Consider the following 7,831-nt stretch of genomic DNA (forward strand, 5'->3'; position numbering starts at 1 on the left):
CAAAAAGAGGTAATCAGGTTGTGCAGTAAAGGCTTTGAAGCAGATGTTGTAAAACATTCCATTCAAGCTTACCACACAGATATCACGAGCTGTGTGGTATACAGTATTATGATCTGTATCGTATATAGTGGGTGGGGGTGGGGGTGGGGGATGGGGGGTTTACAGTATTATGATACAGCATTATAGATAAATTGGTGCCATTACCAGGCTGGTGTCTGTTACTCCTTCACAGTAACCCAAGATGAGGAGAGGCCAAAAAACAGATTAATGTTCAGGACATAATTTTGACAGCTCCAAATTCAAAATAAATATAAACTATGTAAATATTAGAAGAAAAAAAAAAAGTTAAATAAGCTTTAAAAAAAAAAAAAAGATTGGAATACTCCCTAAGAACTAATGATTTTCATACGCTGGCTACATGGAGGGGTTCACACTTTGTCCAAAAGAACATGCATAACTATAGTGAGATTTCAAAAATGACAATTAAAGGCTAATGGTGGACAACAGTGAACAATGCCTACATCAAACACCATTATGACTGACGTGGACTGTGAATTTTCCAGTGCTGGTTCTTCAGATTCCAAAGATATTTTTGAATTTGTTGAAGATGACAGTTGGGGTGACTGTATGTCATAACAACGAAATTCAACCATTTAGATTTGAGACAGATAGAAAAGGCTGCACCAGAGAGCAACAAACAACCTGAACCAGTAGTCAGAATTAGGAATTCCCACTGGTAAAAACAGGTAAAAAAAACCTTTGATGTTACACTTAAAACTTATCCTAAAAGTAAAACCTATTACGAAACGTAATCTTGTTTATTAACAATCATTTATAGCATGGGCATTTGATCTATCTACTGGTTATATTTCTCATTTTACTAGCTTGGTATGTATCTAGCTAACTAACTATGTAATAGTGCTCTCTTTTTTCTAATAACCAATGTCTTAGCTAAGCTAGAGAACACATTTGCAATATTAGTCTAATGTGTGTTTTTGGTACATTAGTCATGTGCCTTGGTTATATGAATCTAGCCTTAAAATGTATGCATTATTACCTTATTTTCCACATTGCTGACTTCAGTGAATTTGTAGTGCTAATTTGTACACTGAAAAAATAAAACTGAATTAAACTGACAATGTGTTAAACCACACAAGTGTTTGGAAATCATTTTCTTTGATTACTTCAAACACCATTTATCCAAAGACATGGATATTTGTATATGAATAAACTTTAGCCTTCTAAAAGCTTTTTAAAATACCGCGCTCCAGAAAGGTTGGTGAAAATTATTTTTGCTGTCCTCTCATCAAGGATACATGTCTTTAATGGTTTTGCTTGATCCGAGTGCAGCCCCAGGCACAACTGACATAACATGTACACGTCACGAGACGCCCCCCAAATCACGTGGTACGGCCTGCCGTGTGCAGGGGGTTTACTCTTGTTTTTGGCACCTGTACGGGGTTAATTGTTAGTGTTTGTTAGTCTATTTAAAGCCCTGTCGGTGCGCCCCTCACTGTTGGTCATTGTATGTTTGTCTACCAAAGCTTATGTTAGTATCCATGTTTGTCTAGCCTGTGTACATGTTACAGTCGTTGTTTGTCAGGGTTTAGTGTGTTTATGTTTTCTGTTAATGTCATGTGTGAATGCCACCATTACTGTCTGTGTTGTATATAAATAAATGTCACCGTCACCGTCGAGGGAGTCTGAGCGTCCTGTTCCACGCCCAATGGCACTCGGGCTAGTGCTACAGTACATCTCACTCAGTACCTGACTAAACCTGTATATTGTTGTGAACTTTCATACCCATGTAGATCACATGTTGCTGGTTATTGGTTAGTACTTTGAATGCTGAAAGTTAAAGCAGGGGAAGAACATTTTCATACAACTCTGCAGCTTTGGAATAAGCTTACAGACATCAGGACTCATTTGTTATTTGTTATAAACTTATTTGTTTACTCAAGCTTTCGGAAATTTGTTTTCAAGTTAGATTATTGGAGCAGATCTTGGTATCTTGGTTAGTCATTTCGTTAATCTTATAAGCTACTATTGTTCATTTAAAGTAAATAGTTAACTTGAAAAATCAGCTTTATTTGTAATGTGTTTGCTATCCAGTGCTGGCCAGAGGAAGATGGGTTCACATTCTGAAACTTGTAAAAGCACCACACAAATCAATTTTAATTTGACATTTGACATGAGGCTCCAGTTTACCCAAGATGTTGCGAGAACCTTAGTTGTCTTCACAGAATTGAGTCCTGCTTTCCACATTGGATTGGAGAGCGGTTCTCAATTTCTGCTAGAAGGACTGGATGCAATGCTGTGATTTGGGCCAGCTGAGATAGGTGTGTTTCTTGATTAGATCTCTCATCCTGTGGAATGGAGACAACGGATGTGTTGGAATATCCTCCAGGAACATCAAGATTAGGATGTCATTTTTCTCATCAAAGAGTCAAAACTTGCCACCTGGATCTCTCTAGAGCACCACTCACTCTCCAGGTGGTGATCACCCAGATGGTCTTGTGGCTGCTGTAGATACCATCCACAATGTTATCTATGATGGGTTTTCTTGGCTGGAAGTCCCTATGGTACAGACACAACCTCCAGCCCTGCTCTCCCTCTAGCTGGGGTAACTGCTCTCTCATAACCCACAGTTCATCATGGGTGTTGTAGGAAATAAAAGCATCATACTGTAAGCCCTGGAGCGTTTGCTTTCTCTGTTGCCTTTTTTTCATACACAAATGAAAGCAAATGATAGTAAGCATAACAACCTGCCATTTCAAGAAGTGATAGATGAATGAACTGAGTAGGGTCAGAAGGAGTAAAAATGTGGTGGAGACAAAACATATAAATCCCACATAAACAGTGCATGAGTTTATATCAAGATCAATCGCTCGACTTCCTTTGAGATTTGATGGGTAGCTGCACGTGAACTGATCAGCATTTAAAACTTGTGTTTCATTTTTGGTGTTTGCCCAGTTAATAAACCAGGTGTTGTCACATTCACATGAAAAATCATTTACTTGTAAATCCACATTTATAGTCTTATTAAACATTAAAGGGATGACGAAACAAGGCAAGTGGGCTAAGTTTTCATCTAAGCCTCCTCTATTTGATGAAACTACTGCCAATCAAGCATCTTGCCCTGGACACTCTTGGAAACACCTGGAAGTAAATGTTAGTCACCCTCCCTCCCCTTCTCCTTTCACACATAGGTGTGAATTGTTGTCCACTCCAAAACAATGGCGCTGCAACAGCCAATAAAAATCAATATAAAGAAGAAAAGGGGGTCTAATGCTCTATTCAGCAACAGTTTTACGTCAGTAGCGTGCTTTTTCAGTTAACCAAAGGCTTGCGTAGTTTGGGTATTTTACGAAGGCACGGAATCGGAACAAGAACGTCGCTTTTACGCACAGAAGTGGCACGCAGTTAGAGAACTTTGCTAACACTCCCTATACTATTTAAATATGTCATGCAGTTGTTTTGATGGTAATTGAATTTTCTATGACAAAATCTGAACTTATCTTATACCGGAAGAATGTTTTAAAAGGCAACTTAAAAGGACAGGCACGTTTTTGTGGAAATTTTACCCGAAAAACACGATGACTTCAGCGTACAATTTCTGGCGAAAGGATACATGTAGATGGCTGAAAATCGGTAAGCAGGTACTTGTATTAGTCCTAAGAAATGTTATGTTGATAAATGTACTGTACTTTAAGAATGATCGATTTAATCAAGTAATCTATTTGAGTATGCAAGTTTGGGCCCGCGGAGGGCCCGCTAGGGGGCGTGGCGTGTTATGGGGTTAACTACTGTACTGGATGTGTCTAGAAACAATATCTCTAACATAACAAACATAACAAAACTGACATTTAAATCAATGAGTAACCTCCAAAGCTTGGATGTGTCCTATAACAAACTGAATAACGTTCCTGCTGACATCAGAAATCTGTCCACCTTGGAGGTTCTAGACCTTACCTACAATTCCATAACTACATTAACATGCTCAGACTTCACCAGTTTAACACAATTAAAGAAACTTCAGATTTACAGAAATCCTTTGACCACCCTGGAACGATACACTTTTCAGTTTATATAATTTGAAGAGACTCCTTCTTGGCTCAGGTAGACTGTTTACTTTAAAAGGCTATTTCATGAAGGCTCTCCCTAATCTAGAAGATTTGGAGTTACCACACAACAAACTAAATATTATCCATCTAAGTGATTTTGTGTGTTTGCATCATTCCCCATTGTTCTCTCATGAGCTAATCTCATGACACCAGGTGCCAGGCCTCTCAACCGTCCTTGAACATTCTTTCCTGCTAAAAACAAATTGTTACTCCCTATTGCTGCTCCCCTGCCCAGCAACAGTTAAGCGATAACTGTCATACTCCATCACTTCTCTATTCGCATTTCTTGCGGACTGGTCAAGATGAGGGCAAAGGTAACATAAAGGTCACATATTCCTTAGTCCTCCTTTAAGCAAGCATTAAGCATTTTCCCTCACAGAGCAACATCAGGGTTTTCTGTCAATTTCTATGAATTTCTAAGCATATTTATAAATATGCATAGATGTATGCTGTATGCATATTGAACCTAGAGTGCTTCTAGTAAATTCTGTGTATTGTCGCAGAGCTGTTTTTTTTCTTTTTCATGTCAAATAGATAGTTTGTTATTACAGTCGAATACAATGTGCAGTCCATAGTGAGATGAAATGACATTTATCCTGAGTTATAGTTTAATTTGGGTTAAGTTGTGGCTGGATTTTTGCCATCTGGGTAGGAAGCTGGAAAAAACAATGAAACAAATGCCAAAAAGCAGGTTTAACTAAATAGGAGTTAACACTAACAAGCCCAACTAGGAGTTAACACTAGCAGGACCTGGGGAACTATTTTGTGAACTTCCCCAACTAGAAAACTATGTAGCTCAAGGTGGGCTTTAAACCACCACTCTCAGGGATACCAAGCCAGCACAGTAACACTAAAACTGATTTGACCACCTGTTCACAATAGCCAGAAATGTATCTATAAAAAAAAGAGATCTCCCATCCTCTAAATAAGCACCAGGATATGAAACACAATGATTTAGTTAGCAATTCCTTTCACAAAATAGAAAGGTTTTATACAGTATCTTGTATTGGTTAATGTGTGCCATTAACCATTCAGTTAGGCTGTAAGCACTACAGGTTAGTAGCCATAAACCAAGAGGCTGCATGCTGGTTAACTCCAGCATTGACAACACTAGCATTCCTGAAATTTCTCAGTTCTGAGGACATTTTTTCGTCAGAGGATATTTCTTGGTTCTCAGCACCTACCAACCATCAGTGGACCATCAGCCATATTTTATGTTGTAAATGCCTGACAGAGAAGCATTAAAGTACTATATTGTGCATTTAGAAAGAAGCCTTATATTTCCTGGGTGTGACTGTATATATGTTGTAAAATGATTTACTGTTCCACTCCTGGTCTGTACATTTCATTCCTAAAGACTGCGTAGATCTATTGCAATTGCTGGTGGATACTTACGCTTTGCAGATCACTTCAGTACATTATACAGGAACAGATTAATTACTTAATGTAAGATGAAGGAAAATTTACATTTTACATATGAAACACAGTCATACAATCATTATGAAATGTGTCTATACATAAGCAACGGTATTAAAAATGAAGTTTTTATTATTTTTCCAAAACCTGTACACCTGTCTTTAACATATATTGTCAGTACACTATATTATTAAGTGGTAAAGACCTGACATATTTGATCTGTGTTTTATGCCTTTACATCAGCTAAAACCTGAAACATTTTTAAAACCTTTCAGTTAAATACACTGTCATTTATACTGGACATTTCTTTCAGTAGTGTGAGATGTATTTTAACCACAAAGATGAGAGCTTCTATTCTGTTCTTAGTTCAGCTGCAAGCTGAGAGAAATTCACCAGAGGTCGCAGTTGAATATCAACCACCTGTGATGTGGGAGGTGAGGCAAGATGCAAAGAAGAGCCGTGGTTCACACGACACAGACGTTTATTAACCCACAGAACAAATCGAAACCAAACACGAAAATTAAGCACTAACACTACTTACTTGACACTTTTATCCAAAGTAACTTACAATTATGACTGAGTACAACTTGAGCAATTAAAGGTTAAGGACCTTGTTCAGGGCCCCAACAGCGGCAACAGTGTGGTGGCTTGAACCAGTAGCTTTGCCCTTACAAGTCAAGAACATTAACCACTGAGCTACTTACAACATAAGCTGCAGTTTTAACACAATGAAGCAGCTGATACACAGCATGCATGGACTCAAACACCGCTGAAGACTGATTTACATACACGCACTTACATATACACGCTAATGATGAGAGACAGGTGTAAGACATAATAGACTAATAAGGAGAGGCATAGCCAGGTAGATACACACACACACACACACACACACACACACACACACACACACACACACACACACATCGGCAAACACCAACAGGACATCACATTGACATGGGGAGGAGTCAGGAGGAGGGGGCCGTGCTGTGACAGGACCCCCCACATAGTGCAACTCCCAGCGTGCCAGCCTATTGGGCCACAGCCCCCAGGCCAACTTCAAATGGCGAGGCCAGAGGACTGAGTGACCTGACAGGGGCCAGAGAGGACAGAACAAAGGGGAGGACAACAGCGACCAAGACAACACCAGACACAGCGATAGGCACACTGATGTGAACAGGAACAGACAGTAAGGGAGACAAAGGGAGCTGCACAGTAATGTGCAACAGAACCACAAAAAAAGGATTAGAAAAGAGTCCAGGTAGGTTGACCGGAGAGCCGACCAGTCACCCTTTTGCCAGTTGTGGCGAGTTCTGGCAAGTCCAAGGGGTGGAACTTGCTGCTGGCTTAGGCAATGATGGTGTCTCCTTTTGCGTTGATGAGCCGGAGGACAGGTAAACTGCCTGTCTGTGGAGCGGGCATTGGAGGTGCTTGTTTTTCTCCTTTTCTAGGCACATAAGGAGGCATACAGGCTCGAGAGCTGTGTGCCTCAGGTGAGGGAGTGTCCTTTGATGATGGTGCCTCTTTAAAGGTGATACAGGGAGGCTTGCAGGCTCTAGAGCGGTGTGCTTTTAGGACTCTGCTGAATCCTCCTGTGAACCCGCATTGGAATCCTCATGGAGGGCCACTTCCACCTCCATCAACAGATCCCCGGAGCAGTCAGATTCCGTGTCTGACTTGAGGCTGACGTCGTCATACTCCTTGCTGTAATCCTCATAACCATCCTGGTGGTCCATGGGGGGCAAGTAGGTCCCCACAGAGTCTGACCCTGGATACCGGTATTCATGGTCATACAGGTCTTGGTAGTCCAGCGAAGGCAGGTAGGACTCTGCAGAGACTTACCCTGGACCACTATCAGGGCCCCCCAAAATCCTCCAAGGACACTCTCCCCGACTGTGATGGCAGTGTGTTCCCACAGATATGGAGGATTCCCCTATATGGGTTGGGTTGGGGCAGCTACACTGCTTCTTCCCCATCTTCTTCCCCTTGGCTCGAGGCATCCTTCATCGGCGGTGTTTCTGTGAAATGGGAGGCAAGGCAGGATGTGAAGAAGAGCCATGGTTCACACACCACAGACGTTTATTATCACACAGAACAAAACGAAACCAGACATGAAGAACATTAAGCACTAACACTATTTATAATGTAACAGGCAGTCTTAACACACAATGAAGCAGCTGATACACAGCATACATGGGGTCAAACACATTGGTAGACTGACTTGCATTCATGCGCTTAAATATACATGCTAATGAAGAGAGGCAGGTATAACACATACTAGAATAACAAGG

At 40.6% G+C, this 7,831-nt stretch overlaps 1 pseudogene; it reads right to left on the reverse strand.

Moving 5' to 3' along the window:
• Positions 1–2,293: 2,293 nt before the first annotated feature.
• LOC118241294 lies at positions 2,294–7,276 on the reverse strand (annotated as a pseudogene).
• Between the last annotated feature and the right edge of the window lie 555 nt (positions 7,277–7,831).

The sequence above is a fragment of the Electrophorus electricus genome, chromosome 5 (assembly GCF_013358815.1).
Source record: "Electrophorus electricus isolate fEleEle1 chromosome 5, fEleEle1.pri, whole genome shotgun sequence".
Lineage (NCBI taxonomy): Eukaryota > Metazoa > Chordata > Actinopteri > Gymnotiformes > Gymnotidae > Electrophorus > Electrophorus electricus.